General features: G+C 41.4%; 1 long non-coding RNA gene across 1 annotated transcript; it reads right to left on the reverse strand.

Annotated features, from left to right (window-relative positions):
* Window positions 1-485: 485 nt before the first annotated feature.
* LOC137645686 (uncharacterized) lies at window positions 486-14132 on the reverse strand. The gene is made up of 3 exons (XR_011045334.1): window positions 13954-14132; window positions 1233-1409; window positions 486-655 (listed from the first exon to the last, which is right to left on the reverse strand). It is a non-coding gene; the product is annotated as an uncharacterized lncRNA (long non-coding RNA).
* Window positions 14133-14855: the final 723 nt, after the last annotated feature.

Genomic DNA, 14855 nt, shown 5'->3' on the forward strand with positions numbered 1-14855 from the left:
CCACAGGGCTGGCCGATGAGTCCAGGGCAGGTGCGCATGGTTGTAGAAGTTAATTCACAAACACACACTAGAAAATGAAAAAGCAAAAACAGATTAATGGCAGTCCAAAACAATGTGAAGGATGAAGAGCGGCAACGTCTGTCCACCATCCGAGCCAAAAGTAAAGTGAGCTAAATCACAGGTGTGTGAGTGGGAATGGTAACAAACTACACTCCTCTACACCCCGCTAACTAGCGGTGTGGGTAGTTAACCCTCGCTAAACTTTAATGGCTCGTCATTTCAGTTACGCCGAAAGTAATACCACTATTAAATAGCGTGGTTTGTATTTCAGTTACGGAACAAACACAAATCTGAGAGATATTAATGTATTTCAATACTGTCCCTCACCTGTTACAGAAATGCATTTCAATATTGTCCCTCACCTGCTATAAAAAACACAAATCTGAGAGATATTAATGTATTTCAATGCTGCCCCTCACCTGTTATAAAATGTGAACCAATTCCTCTGATGATGATGTCCATGGCCATGTTCTTCCCCATGCCCAAAAAGATCATTGGTCAAATTACTGGTACTCATCCTCGACGTTGGCATGATGATAAACAGAACTAACAGAGATATCAATCCCACTACTGCGACAAAGGTGACAAATTTTGTCTGAAAGAAGGTCAGGTATAATAAAGAGACTAGAATAACATACATGCTAACCTTTATGTCAAAACATATGAACAATATTACGATCAAATATGTAAATGTCATTGTTTCTAGTCTGACCAGCTATCCCAAACAAAAGTACATTAGCATCAAGTTATTTCTATCAACATAATATTGTACAATTGCAAATTATCAGCAATTGAATCAAATTTTCCTAAACATATGCCCACTACTAAATTTTGTTAAGCCTCTATTACACTTATCCGGTTTCCTACGGCGCCATCAGTCGCGATGCTTGCAAATTGTCAAACCAGAGCGTGTGATTGCATATTGTCAAACCGGAGCGTGTGATTGCAAATCGGTTGTATGAAAGCTCACCCATGTCGTCATGGGTGAGCTTTCATACAACCGATTTGCAATCACACGCTCCGGTTTGACAATATGCAAGCATCGCTACTGATGGCGCCGTAGGAAACCAGATAAGTGTAATAGGGGCTTTAGATGTTCTTCCTCATAACTTCCTTTGATCATGAAAACCTAGCAATCATACAAACTGTGATAATACTCATCTGTACAATACCTGAACATGAAGTGTAGAATTCCCCACCCTGTAAGAGAGGGGTGCTCGACTAAATACAGCTTGTCTCATATCTAATACTTTACTGCTATCCAACATATTTGCATTCAATTCCAATGACATGAAGTCTGTATACTCGGAGCTTGCTTAGGGATTTAACACAGCCTTGGGAGCTACCTGCTGGGGAAAAAAAAAAAGAATTATGGTACTTCTGTACTTGTCTTCAATGGTATTACTGTCAGCTATTTTGCTATTGCAAATTCTAACCATTATAAGGTTATAAGTGCATACTCTAATTCTTAACCCTTTTACCACCAAAGGACGTAGTGGTACGCTTCACAAAACCCATCCCTTTACCCCCATGGACGTACCGGTACGTCCTTGCAAAAAAATGCTATAAAATTTTTTTCTTCATATTTTTGATAATTTTTTGAAAAAAAATCAGGCATTTTCCAAGAGAATGAGACCAACCTGACCTCTCTATGACAAAAATTAAGGCTGTTAGAGCAATTTAAAAAAAATATACTGCAAAATGTGCTGGGAAAAAATAACCCCTTGGGGGTTAAGGGTTGGAAATTTCCAGAGAGCCTGGGGGTAAAAGGGTTAACAGCAAGATGTTACAGAAATAAAACTTTTCTCAAAAATTTTTACTTAGTACACCCAGCCATTAATCTTAAAATCTTACAATATTTTTCATATCTGATTCTCAGACATGGTTAGAGCATACCAAAGAAAAACTGAACAAGACTCAACTCAATCTAGAGTGTTACTTAGGGCAGTCAAATGTTTAGAGTGTGAGCACAAGCCAATTTAGAGGGGTTGCAAAGGATTTTGGTATTCCATTTCAAACACTTGCACATAATTGCCAGAAAATAACTAATAAACAAATGAAGAGTGATGTAATTCCATCTCTTACAATGGGCTAAGACCCCCTAGCAGTACCAGCTGAACTCGGTTGAGTCCCTTGTTAGGCTGGGAGGAACGTAGAGAGTAGAAGTCCCATTTTTGTTTTTGTTTCTTTGTTGATGTCGGCTACCCCCCAAAATTGGGGGAAGTGCCTTGGTATATGTATGTATGTATGTACAATGAGCTAAACTCAACACGGACAATTATTTTCTAAAGAATATGAAAAGCAGCTTTCTACATATCTTAAACATGCAGCCGATATTTATTATGATTTATCTCTGAAGGACGTAAGAAAATTGGCATATCAGTATGTTATTTATGGCAACAAACCTTTTCCAAATTCATTGACAGAAAATTAGACGGCTGGGCCTTACTGGTTTTATGGTTTTTTTAAAAGAAATACAATAAGGACATATCAATAATCACCAGAAACAACCAGCCTCTCAAGAACAACAAGTTTTAATAAGACAGAGGAGGACAATGTTTTTTGATAATCTACAACATGTCTAAGATGCTATGGGTTTACTCCAGGGGCTATATGGAGCATGGATGAGACTGGGATAAAAACAATTCAGAAGCCTGTTAAAGTTATTGTTCGTAAAGGCTCCTTAACAAATTGGAAAAAGGATCTTGGCAAAAAGAGAAACTCTTGTAACAGTAGCTATAGCTCTCTCAGCAATTGGCGATGTGGTTCCTCTTTGTTTTTCCTAGAACTCATTTCCATGAGCATTTCTTGACTAATGGACCTCTAGGTAGTTCTGGAGCTGCTAATCCATGAGGGTGGACGAAAAGTCAAATTTTTTTTTAGTTTCTTAAGCATTTTATAAAACATATTACATGTTCCAAAAAACAGCCACTGGTTTCATTACTAGACAACCATGACTCTCACCTGTCCATAAATGGCCTTGATTATACAGCAAATGGAATTTTTGCTCTTTCAATCCTACCACATTATTCTCATGGGATGCAACCATTTGATAGAAAGTGTTTACGAACCACTAAAGAATTATGTAAATAGATCCTGTGACTCTTGGATGGCAAATCATCCTGGTTCTACTATGACTATATATGACAATTCAGGTGTAGTTTCCACTGCCTTGCCTCTTGCTGTGACTCTGCCAATATCTTTCCTTGGTTCAAATCTGAAGGGATTTCACCCTTCCATAAGGATATATTTCAGGACGAACCTTTTATGGGTGCATGTCACAGACGGGTTCTGCCTCATGATTTATCTGAAATAAAATGCTAGCAGTATGTTATGTAGCATTTATATCCCTATAATGCCACAGACTATTACAAATCAAGCTAGCTCCCCTTCCATGCTTAGGGATGGACAATTAGAGGAGACTGAACTTGTGGCTCCTACTCATTCAACCTGTCATGTGAATGAGCCAACACCTCCTATCCCACCACCAGTCATCCTAAAAGGAAAGGATTGGTGTGCTCGAAAAAGGTTCTTTCAGAAGCTCCAGGCTGGGGTTTTGGAGCAGGCGCAAACACCTTCTTCGATCCCAATCCTGCAAGCTTAGCCGAACCAGAATGTTTGGTCCCTGCCCCCTCGAAGGGCCGTACCCTTGAAAGAGACAACGTGGTGGATTAAGGAGTCATACGAAGCAGTCCTATAAGATTAAACTGCCACCAGCATACGACTCTCTTGCAGGACAGACGTGGGAAACCGCACCAACAAGTTCTTCAACACCAATACCGCCGCCACCAGAAGTGAGAAGTGAGAAACCAGTGTCCTGCCTCTTCAAAACCCGGTTAACCCACAAGTTTTCTGCCTGGAGGGCAATGAAGATGACTGCCTTCCCTCCCAACTGCACAAAGCTCTTGTACTTTACCAAGGCTTCTGGGTTGACAACCTCGTCAACTTTGCGAAGTACGAGACTGCTCATGTTATGGGCGCAGAATCACGAGGCCAAGAGGGAAGTTTCTTCCACCTTAAATCTCTCTAGCAAGAGAACCGCTGTCATTGCACACACTAATGGGTCAACCTGTAGAGGTGCAAATACAGCATTCTCCGGCATGTAGAACCTCCGTTGACCAGAGAGTGGGGATGACAGGATTTTGCTTGACCTGCTGGAACAGAATGAATTCTCAGACCCGCAGAGGAGCACGAAAGTGTCGATCAATGACTGCAGTCCTCCCCAAAGGCAGTGCCACAGTTGCCTCCCCCGGGCCATTGCACTCACAAATGAGGTCAAGGACCTTCACAAAGAAACTCTCAGACTCAGGGTAGTTCGTCTCAGCAGGCTTTGAAATGTGGTCCAGGTCCTCGAGGCATCCCCTGCCATGGCTAAGGGCAAGGCAGCATGCAAAAATTATCATCACATTCTTTAGCCAAGCTTAAGGATCTTATAAGCCCTAATCAAATAGGATGCATTATTACATTATTCTGTTCTTTATTATTGTTTTTAAGAAATTCAATTATCAGACATTTGACTCATCAATGCAATATTTTACCCTACCCTTAAACCATGGTTCAAATCAAGTTCCTTTAAGCCCATACTGTACTTAACTATCAGACAAAATGACTAGTAACAAATACAAAACCCATGCAAAAATATTCATTTTTTCCAAGTGATAATAGTAAAAAATCACACAAGCCACAAGAACAGCAATCAGTAAACAAACTTTCCATTTCAATCTACAAATTTGTTAACTTATGAAAACCAAGTTTATCCTGAACTATGATTTGGCAATAAAGCAATGATTGGGTGAACTGTTTTTGATGTTTTCCCTAGGAAATAAAAAGGGTAAATTATCAGCAACGTAAAAAGTTTGAAAAATCTTGTGGCTTTTGACTTTATTATTGATGGGGAAGTAATCCCTGGTACCTGTAAGGTTTTTTTTCTATATTACATATTCATTATTGAAATTTAGAACAAACAATAAATTCCAAAACTTTTTATGATTACGTACAAATAGGTTTTCATACTTCAGCCACTTTCTCTAATATTCCTTTCAGTTACACCATGGCTGTCTTGTGTGTACGATCTTAAAGGTTTAAAGTTGTCTGGTTTCAGTTCCAGTTTTATCAGAATAGATACTCACCAGAACGTCAGCCTGGCAAGACCAACCCCATACTGTGGTGCACACCCAATGACATGTCCTCCCCATTAAACAGCTTAAACTCATGGTTCCAGGCTGGGACCAATCTGCTGCCATGCGAATGCTAGGCAAACACGCTACCACTGTACTAACAAGGAACAAATGTAATAATTCTAAAAGACTTTGAAAGCAAAACCATACCGAAGGTCACTCATTCATTGAGATTTGATCCATTCCACTAATAGATGGTTCCCAGGCCCTACCAAAAATAATTTTCTTTAAAATGATATTTTAATTATAAAATAAATTTTTGAATATACTTACCCGGTGAATATATAATAGCTGCAACTCTGTTGCTCGACAGACACATACAATAAAAACTCGCCAGCGATCGCTATACAGGTTGCGGGTGTGCCCACCAGCGCCAACTGTCGGCCAGATACCACTCTCGATGTAAACAAAGACTCAATTTCTTCTCATCCCACTGCGTCTCTATTGGGGAGGAAGGGAGGGTCGTTTAATTTATATATTCACCGGGTAAGTATATTCAAAAATTTATTTTATAATTAAAATATCATTTTTAAATATTTAACTTAGCCGGTGAATATATAATAGCTGATTCACACCCAAGGAGGTGGGTAGAGACCAGAGTTAAATATGTTTACATCGTATAAGCTAAGAGTTTTTTATTTCATTTTGGCAGTTATCATTATAACAAAACCAAAATAAATAGGTACCTGGTAAGGAAGTCGACTTAGACGATTACTCTGCCTTGTAAGTACGTCTTCCTTACGGAGCCCAGCGATCCTCTTAGGATGCTGACAGACCCCCAGGAGCTGAAGTATCAAGGGCTGCAACCCATACAACAGGACCTCATCAAACCCCTAATCTGGGCGCTCTCAAGAAATGACTTTGACCACCCGCCAAATCAACCAGGATGCGAAAGGCTTCTTAGCCTTCCGGACAACCCATAAAAACAACATTAAAACATTTCAAGAGACAGATTAAAAGGGTATGGAATTAGGGAATTGTAGTGGTTGAGCCCTCACCCACTACTGCACTCGCTGCTACGAATGGTCCCAGTGTGTAGCAGTTCTCGTAAAGAGACTGGACATCTTTCAAGTAAAATGACGCGAACACTGACTTGCTTCTCCAATAGGTTGCGTCCCTGATACTTTGCAGAGATCTATTTTGCTTAAAGGCCACGGAAGTTGCTACAGCTCTAACCTCGTGCGTCTTAACCTTAAGCAAAGATCGGTCTTCCTCACTCAAGTGTGAATGAGCTTCTCGTATTAACAATCTGATAAAATATGACAAAGCATTCTTTGACATAGGCAAGGATGGTTTCTTAACCGAACACCATAACGTTTCAGATTGGCCTCGTAAAGGTTTAGTACGAGCTAAGTAGAACTTAAGAGCTCTAACAGGGCATAAGACTCTTTCTAGTTCATTACCTACGATCTCCGATAAGCTAGGAATATCGAAAGATTTAGGCCAAGGACGAGAAGGTAGCTCATTTTTGGCTAGGAAACCAAGTTGCAGAGAACAAGTAGCTTTTTCTGACGAAAACCCGATGTTCTTGCTGAAGGCATGAAGCTCACTGACTCTTTTAGCCGAGGCTAAGCATACCAGGAAAAGAGTCTTAAGAGTGAGATCTTTCAGGGAGGCTGACTGTAAAGGCTCAAACCTGTCTGACATGAGGAATCTTAGGACCACGTCTAAATTCCACCCAGGAGTTGCCAAACGACGCTCCTTAGAGGTCTCGAAAGACTTAAGGAGGTCTTGCAGATCTTTATTGTTGGAAAGATCTAAGCCTCTATGCCGGAAGACCGAGGCCAACATGCTTCTGTAGCCCTTGATAGTAGGAGCTGAAAGGGATCGTACTTTTCTCAGGTATAAGAGAAAATCAGCTATTTGGGCTACAGAGGTACTGGTCGAGGATACGGAAACTGACTTGCACCAGTCTCGGAAGACTTCCCACTTCGATTGGTAGACTCTAATGGTAGACGCTCTCCTTGCTCTAGCAATCGCACTGGCTGCCTCCTTCGAAAAGCCTCTAGCTCTCGAGAGTCTTTCGATAGTCTGAAGGCAGTCAGACGAAGAGCGTGGAGGCTTTGGTGTACCTTCTTTACGTGTGGTTGACGTAGAAGGTCTACTCTTAGAGGAAGACTTCTGGGAACGTCTACTAGCCATCGAAGTACCTCGGTGAACCATTCTCTCGCGGGCCAGAGGGGAGCAACTAACGTCAACCTTGTCCCTTCGTGAGAGGCGAATTTCTGCAGTACCTTGTTGACAATCTTGAATGGTGGGAATGCGTAAAGATCTAAATGTGACCAATCTAGGAGGAAGGCATCTATATGTATTGCTGCTGGGTCCGGGACTGGAGAGCAATAGATTGGAAGCCTCTTGGTCAGCGAGGTTGCAAAGAGATCTATGGTGGGTTGACCCCAAGTCATCCAAAGTCTCTTGCACACATCCTTGTGGAGGGTCCATTCGGTTGGAATTACTTGACCTTTCCGACTGAGACAATCTGCTAGGACGTTCAAGTCGCCCTGGATGAGCCTCGTTACTAGGGAGATGCCTCGATCTTTTGACCAGATGAGCAGGTCCCTTGCGATCTCGTACAAAGTCAGTGAGTGGGTATCTCCCTGTTTGGAAATGTATGCCAAGGCCGTGGTGTTGTCCGAGTTTACCTCCACCACCTTGCCTCGAAGGAGATTCTCGAAGCTTATCAAGGCCAGATGAACCGCCAAAAGCTCCTTGCTGTTGATATGCATGCTCCTCTAACTCGAGTTCCACAGACCTGAGCATTCCCGACCGTCCAGCGTCGCGCCCCAGCCCAAGTCCTATGCGTCCGAGAAGAGAACGTGGTTGGGTATCTGAACTGCCAGGGGAAGACCCTCTCGTAGGCTGATATTGTCCTTCCACCAAGTCAGACAAGACTTTATCTTTTCGGAAATCGGGATCGAGACCGCCTCTAGCGTTTTGTCCTTTTTCCAGTGAAAAGCCAGATGGAATTGAAGAGGACGGAGGTGTAGCCTTCCTAGCGAGACAAATTGCTCCAGGGATGACAGCGTCCCTACCAGTCTCATCCACAGCCTGACTGAGCAGCGTTCTTTCTTCACCATCTTCTGGATGGAGAGCAGGGCTTGATCTATTCTGGGGGCCGACGGAAAAGCCCGAAAAACTTGACTGTGAATCTCCATCCCTAAATACAGAATAGTTTGGGATGGGACCAGCTGTGACTTTTCCAAATTGACTAGGAGTCCCAATTCCTTGGTCAGATCTAGAGTCCAATTGAGATCCTCAGACAGCGATGACTGGAAGAGGCTCTGAGAAGCCAGTCGTCCAAGTACAGGGAGGCTCTGATCTCCGATAGCTCGAAACTGGTACCCCACATTCCTGTAAACAAACCTCAGAAACGGTTGGGAATCCGGGTGTATAGGAATGTGGAAGTATGCCTCCTGAAGGTCGAGAGAGACCATCCAGTCGCCTTCCATAAATGCTGTCAAGACAGCCTGGTAGACTTCATCGTGAAGTTTGTCTTGACAATGAATACATTGAGCGCACTTGCCTCTTACGTACTCCTGCAGTGAACATGGCTGCCAAATCATGGAGCCATCCCTGAGGGACTTGTCCCTGCAGAGAACGTGGCTGTCAGATCATTGGAGCCATCCCTGAAAGCCTTGTTTATGCATGACATAATTGTACAGCAAAACTTCAAAGGCTCGAAAACAGCTGTGAAGTTGACCTGTAAAATCTAGGAGCGTCTCCTGGCCAGGCGCCAGGGAGAGTCTACGAGATTTGAGAAGTCTATCTGGGCAGAGGCAGAACTCCCAAGCCGAGAACTTCTCTCGTGTCATATCAGACTCTCGCTCTATAAGCCAGTTTAAAAGAAGGGAAAGCAAAGGCTGTATCCCCCAAACTCCTCCTGGTGATAAACCAGTCGCCTAGCAAACGTAAAGCTCTCTAGGAGAGCGAGAGAGCACTAGCTTATAAAACAACGGCTTCGAAGTAGCTAGGCCTAGTGTAAGCTCTGACGTTTAGGCGAACGAGGAGCAGCAGTTACAAAAAGATCCGGACAAAGATCCTTAAAAATCAGCATGATTTCTTTAAAGTCCATAGAGGGCTAAGCAGCTTTAGGCTCCTCTCCGTCTGACAGAGTCCTCAAGGGAATATCAGTAGGAGGGGGAACAGCAACTTCCTCATCTAAAGGAACCTTGTCCGATAATAGCTGAGTCTCAAGCAAGGGAGAGACCTACCGTGGTGGCAATGCTTTACAAGCAGAGTCCACACGCACTGGTGCATTAGTAGCGGACCAGGACGCAACGTCATGTAACTGCTTGACAGTCTGTGAACTGTCAACAACAACAGGTGCGAGAGACCAGGACGCAACGTCATGTAACTGCTTGACAGTCTGTGAACTGTCAACAACAACAGGTGCGTCCACTCGAGACTGCTTTGACCGCCTAGACTGAGCAGTCAAAACAACTCTAGAATGCGGAGGTTGACGCACAGCGTCAAAACAAGTCAACTCCGATTGTTAGCGAACGTCCTGAACGTCAACAGGAGCATCAGCAAGTGGCCTAACGTCCAAATGTGGCTGAAAATCCACACGAGACCGCATCGAGTGTGGTTCTAAACAACCTGACTGACGTGACTTAGCTACGCCAACGTCAACAGGACGCACAAAGGAACGTTAGGTTGGCTGAAAGCCAGGATCTCGATGAGATAAACGGCTAGGCTCAACGGACTAATCGGCAGAATAGTCTTCCATAAGGGAGGCAAGCTTATTCTGCATGTCTTGCCGTACAACCCATTTAGGAGCAACGGAAAAGGTTGCGGTAAGAGACGAGGGTAACGTCTGTGACCGCAAAACCTTGCCAACAAAAAGACTCTTGGAGTCTGTGTTACGCTTTTGTTAGGCGGCGAGCAGTCTTCCGATGACTGCATAGGGTCAGAGCTGTCCTAATGGCTACAACCAGGACGCCGGACCTGTCCTGAAAGGACTGACTTTCGCTTAAGGGCCTCGAAACCTTGTTTCAGGTTTCTTATGCGAAAAGCCTTCGGATGACGAGGAGAAAAACGTCTTTCTCGCCTTATGGTAGGGGTGATCTTGGTAAGATACACCCGATACCATAGAGGGAACGTCTGTTCGCTGATCAAGGCCTCTCGAACCCATAAGTCGTACGACATTACTTCTCCCCTGGGCTTGGGAGCTTGCAAGAGGTCCCGGACTAGGCGAACGACAGGCACGAACAGACGAACCCTCGGTCGCAACACTGATAACACTTTGCGCAATATCACTTTATCACTACGATTTTCTGTTTAGCACTTATTTCACTGAAATCGAAACTTTTACTGATTTCTACCTGAAGCACGCAATTCTAACCTCATCAAAAGGTAGTAATAGCGAAATCAGTCGTATAATGCAAGCACATTAATACCAGCAAAAAACAGTAAACATATTTTAAGATAAAAAATTCAGTGGATGGGGAAGAGACTAAACACTAGTTCATTCAAAACTATGTTTTCAATCTCTCACCGTACATTGCCTGGGGACGAGAATAAAAAACTAAAAACGTTTTATCCTTTCTCCCCGTACAGAGACTAGGGACGAGAGTAACTCGAGAACAACGTTACCCGCTTGAACGGAACGTTTTCTCCCCTCTCTCTCCCTCTGTCTCTATCTCTCTCTCTCTCTCTCTCTCTCTTGATTACGCACCTAAGAGAAGAGGCCACATACGTTTCGTCAAAAAAAACATGTTATTTGACCAAAGGAAAAAAACTGAAAGGTTTTTCAATTAAAAAGTTCCTTTAAAATATAATTTAAAACATTTAAGCTTTGAAAGAAGAATGAACAAAACGTCAGAATCGATTTACTCTTTCTGCAAAGTGAAACCGTGATACTCTCTCTCTCTATCGTAACGATAGAGCGCAAACTGCGCAGCATAAATAAACTAAACGTTAGTTCATCTTTGAAACAGTACGAAGACTATTCAAAGAAAATCTTTCATAAAATATCTATTAAAAAATATTCATTTAAAAAGTTTTAAATCATTAGCTCTTTATAAGCTATTTACGATTGAAAGGGCTCAACGTTGTTTAACTTCAGTTTCCAAGTTAGGACCGCCTACTCTCAGGAAGGTCGCATATAAACAAATCATTAAAATTTATTTTTATGTTTATTATAAATGGAAAGTTAATCGAAGAGGCCTAATAAAGGCGGTGAGATATAAAATATATAGAGGAAAATCTATAATTAATTTATAACGTGATAAGATAATTGCTAAAAGCCTAACACACTTCCGTCTAAGGGAAGGGTCGGCCATTTAAAAGTCAAAGAAAGTCCATACTCTCTTTGTCATCAAAAAATTAAATCTATCCAAAAATTAGTTCAAGATTTAAGATGAAGATAAAACACCTGCACTGCGAAAGCTCAAACCAAATTAAAGTACTTCACCAAATATGATGGGAAAAACTCCAGGTTCTACAGCGAGTAAAAGTACGTCTTGTCGACACGTCGACAGAGAAGAAATTGAGTCTTTGTTTACATCGAGAGTGGTATCTGGCCGACAGTTGGCGCTGGTGGGCACACCCGCAACCTGTATAGCGATCGCTGGCGAGTTTTTATTGTATGTGTCTGTCGAGCAACAGAGTTGCAGCTATTATATATTCACCGGCTAAGTTAAATATTTAAAAAGTATGTATACTAATTTTCTCAAAGCCAAACAGACGAGTGGCCTATACACACACTTCCCAAACTCATAGCCTGGAATATGTAAAAAGCACACACACAAACAGTCAACACAGTTAAGAGGACACGTGGACACCTTCTATGCAGTAAGGCATGATGTGCATAGCGAGGAAGAGCAAATTTTAGAGCCTCTATGACACACTAGGTCAGGTTAGGTCCAAGGACCATAATTAGGTGTCTTTCAGGCCACCAAGTCAGGTAAGGAATCCACATTCTAAATTTGCTGTAGGGTGGGATAGTATACACACCTACATTAGGTTAGGTTAAATAAGCTTAAAAATGGATACAACCCTGTACTTATACCAGTGGTTAAGAATTAGCGATGAAAAATATGAGAATATTGCCAACTGTTTACTGTGAGATTGATGCATATATGCTATTTCTGACTAGAGTAATACATTGCAAGTTTAACAATATCAACTGGAAAAATAAACTACCCATAGGGGTCTCACCTCATTAATTTTATAATGATGGTAAAACATAAAGGAGTGGTTTCAAACAGTAATGGTCAGAAATGTATGAAACACAAAGAAAACCACTTGGTAAAATGTATATTGGGGTGCATATATGATAGCGGCCACCTGCCAGGAGTGAAACGGGTTACGTATCAAACAGGGTAAACTAAGAATAGGGAAGAATAAGGGGAGTCGTGGGGGGGGGGGGGGTTGTAGGTTCGGTTAGGTGGGGAAGTTTAAGTTAGGTGGGAAAGTTTAAGTTAAGTGGGGAAGTTCAAGTAAGTGGGGAAGTTCAAGTTAGGTGAGGAAGTTTACATTACGTGGAGAAGTTCAAGTTAGGTGGGGAAGTTTACGTTACGTGGAGAAGTTCAAGTTGGGAGGGGAAGTTTAGGTTAGGTGGCATTCTTGTGTAGAGGTTTTAAAGAAAAATGGAGTTTTTGTAGAACAGCGGCCACGTTTTACGTACGACTAGAAAATAGGAAGAAAATACCCCTCTTCTACGGACGAGGGAGGAACTGGTCGCTGATATACAAAGACTCGCGTGTATTTCACATATTTGGAGAGAAATTAACTGTATCATAATATAATTGAATTAAATGTTAAAATACATATATCTACTTGACTAGCCTAATAGCATAACACTAGCACTGGCTACATTTAGAAATAAAGTATAAGGTTCATAAGGCTAATCTTCCTAGTTTGAAAGTATGAATATAAAATCAAATTTAGGTAAACCACAAACTATTAAGTTTCTAAGTTTACAATCTTGGAAAGAGGGCTAGCATAGCCATAATCTTGGCGGTATTGCCTATACAAAGTTACTAGCTAGCAGTTAAGCTATTTTAATGGTTTTATTATACAGTAGTTCAGGTCAGGACAAGATTTTCTATTAAAAATATGGTAATATTTCGATGAGAGTCTCACCCAGTGCCATTACCACTTGCCAGTATATAGGAGCTTAATCTTTTTCTTGTTTCGCAAGCAAAGCGAGCACACGGTGGAGCAAAAACCATTAGATTTCGGTAATATTTTAATAGAATCCTTAATGGTTTTTTATCCGTCTTTAGCTCGCTTCACTCGCGAAAAAAGAAAAACTTCAAGTTCCTTAATGGTTTTTCCTCCGCCATGAGCAAGCTTAGCTCGCGTAAAGAGAAACATCAAGCTCCTTGATAGTTTTTACTCCACCGTGAGCTCTCTTCGCTCACGAAAAAAGAAATATATCAAGCTCCTACGTACTGGCAAGCATTGATAGCTGAGTGGGACTCTAGCAAAATATTACCAAAAATACAGTTTTTCCTATGGGAAATTCCAGTTTTCTTCGAAAATGACATTTATTTTTGTGATAATAAATAGTTAGCAAGATATACCTTAATATATATGCCAATAATGGGGGGCTACCCAGTTGAGAACCGGTTTTAGGGTAGGGAAAACAAATATAGCCTTTCCTTAGCATACCATATCAATATAAACATTACCAACAGCCACAGACTATCTAGCCTACACAGGCCAACATTTGGGGTATGGCCTACCCGAGGAAAACAAGGATTTAGCCTACCCCTAAGCGCCGCAAATCTAATCAAGACATGGCTGGCTGGAATTCTAAAGATGAGACAAGGGCCTGACGTATATACGCACACGAAGATCAAATCACTACTATCCTTTTACTACGTTATCTTGTTATTATAAACACAAAAGTTTCAAGGAGATGTGTCACTTAGCCCACGAAGACGTCTAGAGTACCTGCTTCGCTTTGTCACTGGTGACGTATTCACACGTCAAAGAACCAGAGACGTTGATGTATTAAGTTGATGGGTGGCGTATTAATTAGACTTAACTAGCTAGAAGGTGCTACTTTCAATTCGTATCATGATGTATTACTGCATCATGCAGTAAGCCTCGAGTAGAAAGCAATTGATATATTTTGTGAGCCGTTACACTTAAGATATCCTATTTCATATATCAGTTATCGAATAAAGATGAAAATAGCAACATTATAATTTTATTCATGCGTACATTTCAAATAGAATCAGTAGGATAGAATATAATACAACAGCTATTAGTGTATATATTATTCAATTTTTCCTGCTAAAACTGGATGTTACGTAGAGCTTTTTATCAATGAGAGCAAACAACGAAACAAGGATTGGACGTGGCAAGTTTGGTAGATTTGTACGGGTGCACAAATCAACTGTTATTTTCATTAAATTTTTGGGAATACTTAGTAACTTACATAGAACAATGGGCTCAGCAACTAGAATTATGAACGTTAAAGCATTTTACTTTGGGTACATAACTTTATATCGTGAAATAGATGTACTGTGAAAATAAAAGGCAAAGATTACCATTATCTTCCAACGTCAGCAATGTTTTAGTTATCATGATTATCTCTATTCACTGATCCACTCAAATTATTTATTATGTAACATAGCTGATGAATATAACACTAAAGAATAATTT

This window comes from Palaemon carinicauda, chromosome 1, assembly GCF_036898095.1.
Source record: "Palaemon carinicauda isolate YSFRI2023 chromosome 1, ASM3689809v2, whole genome shotgun sequence".
NCBI lineage: Eukaryota > Metazoa > Arthropoda > Malacostraca > Decapoda > Palaemonidae > Palaemon > Palaemon carinicauda.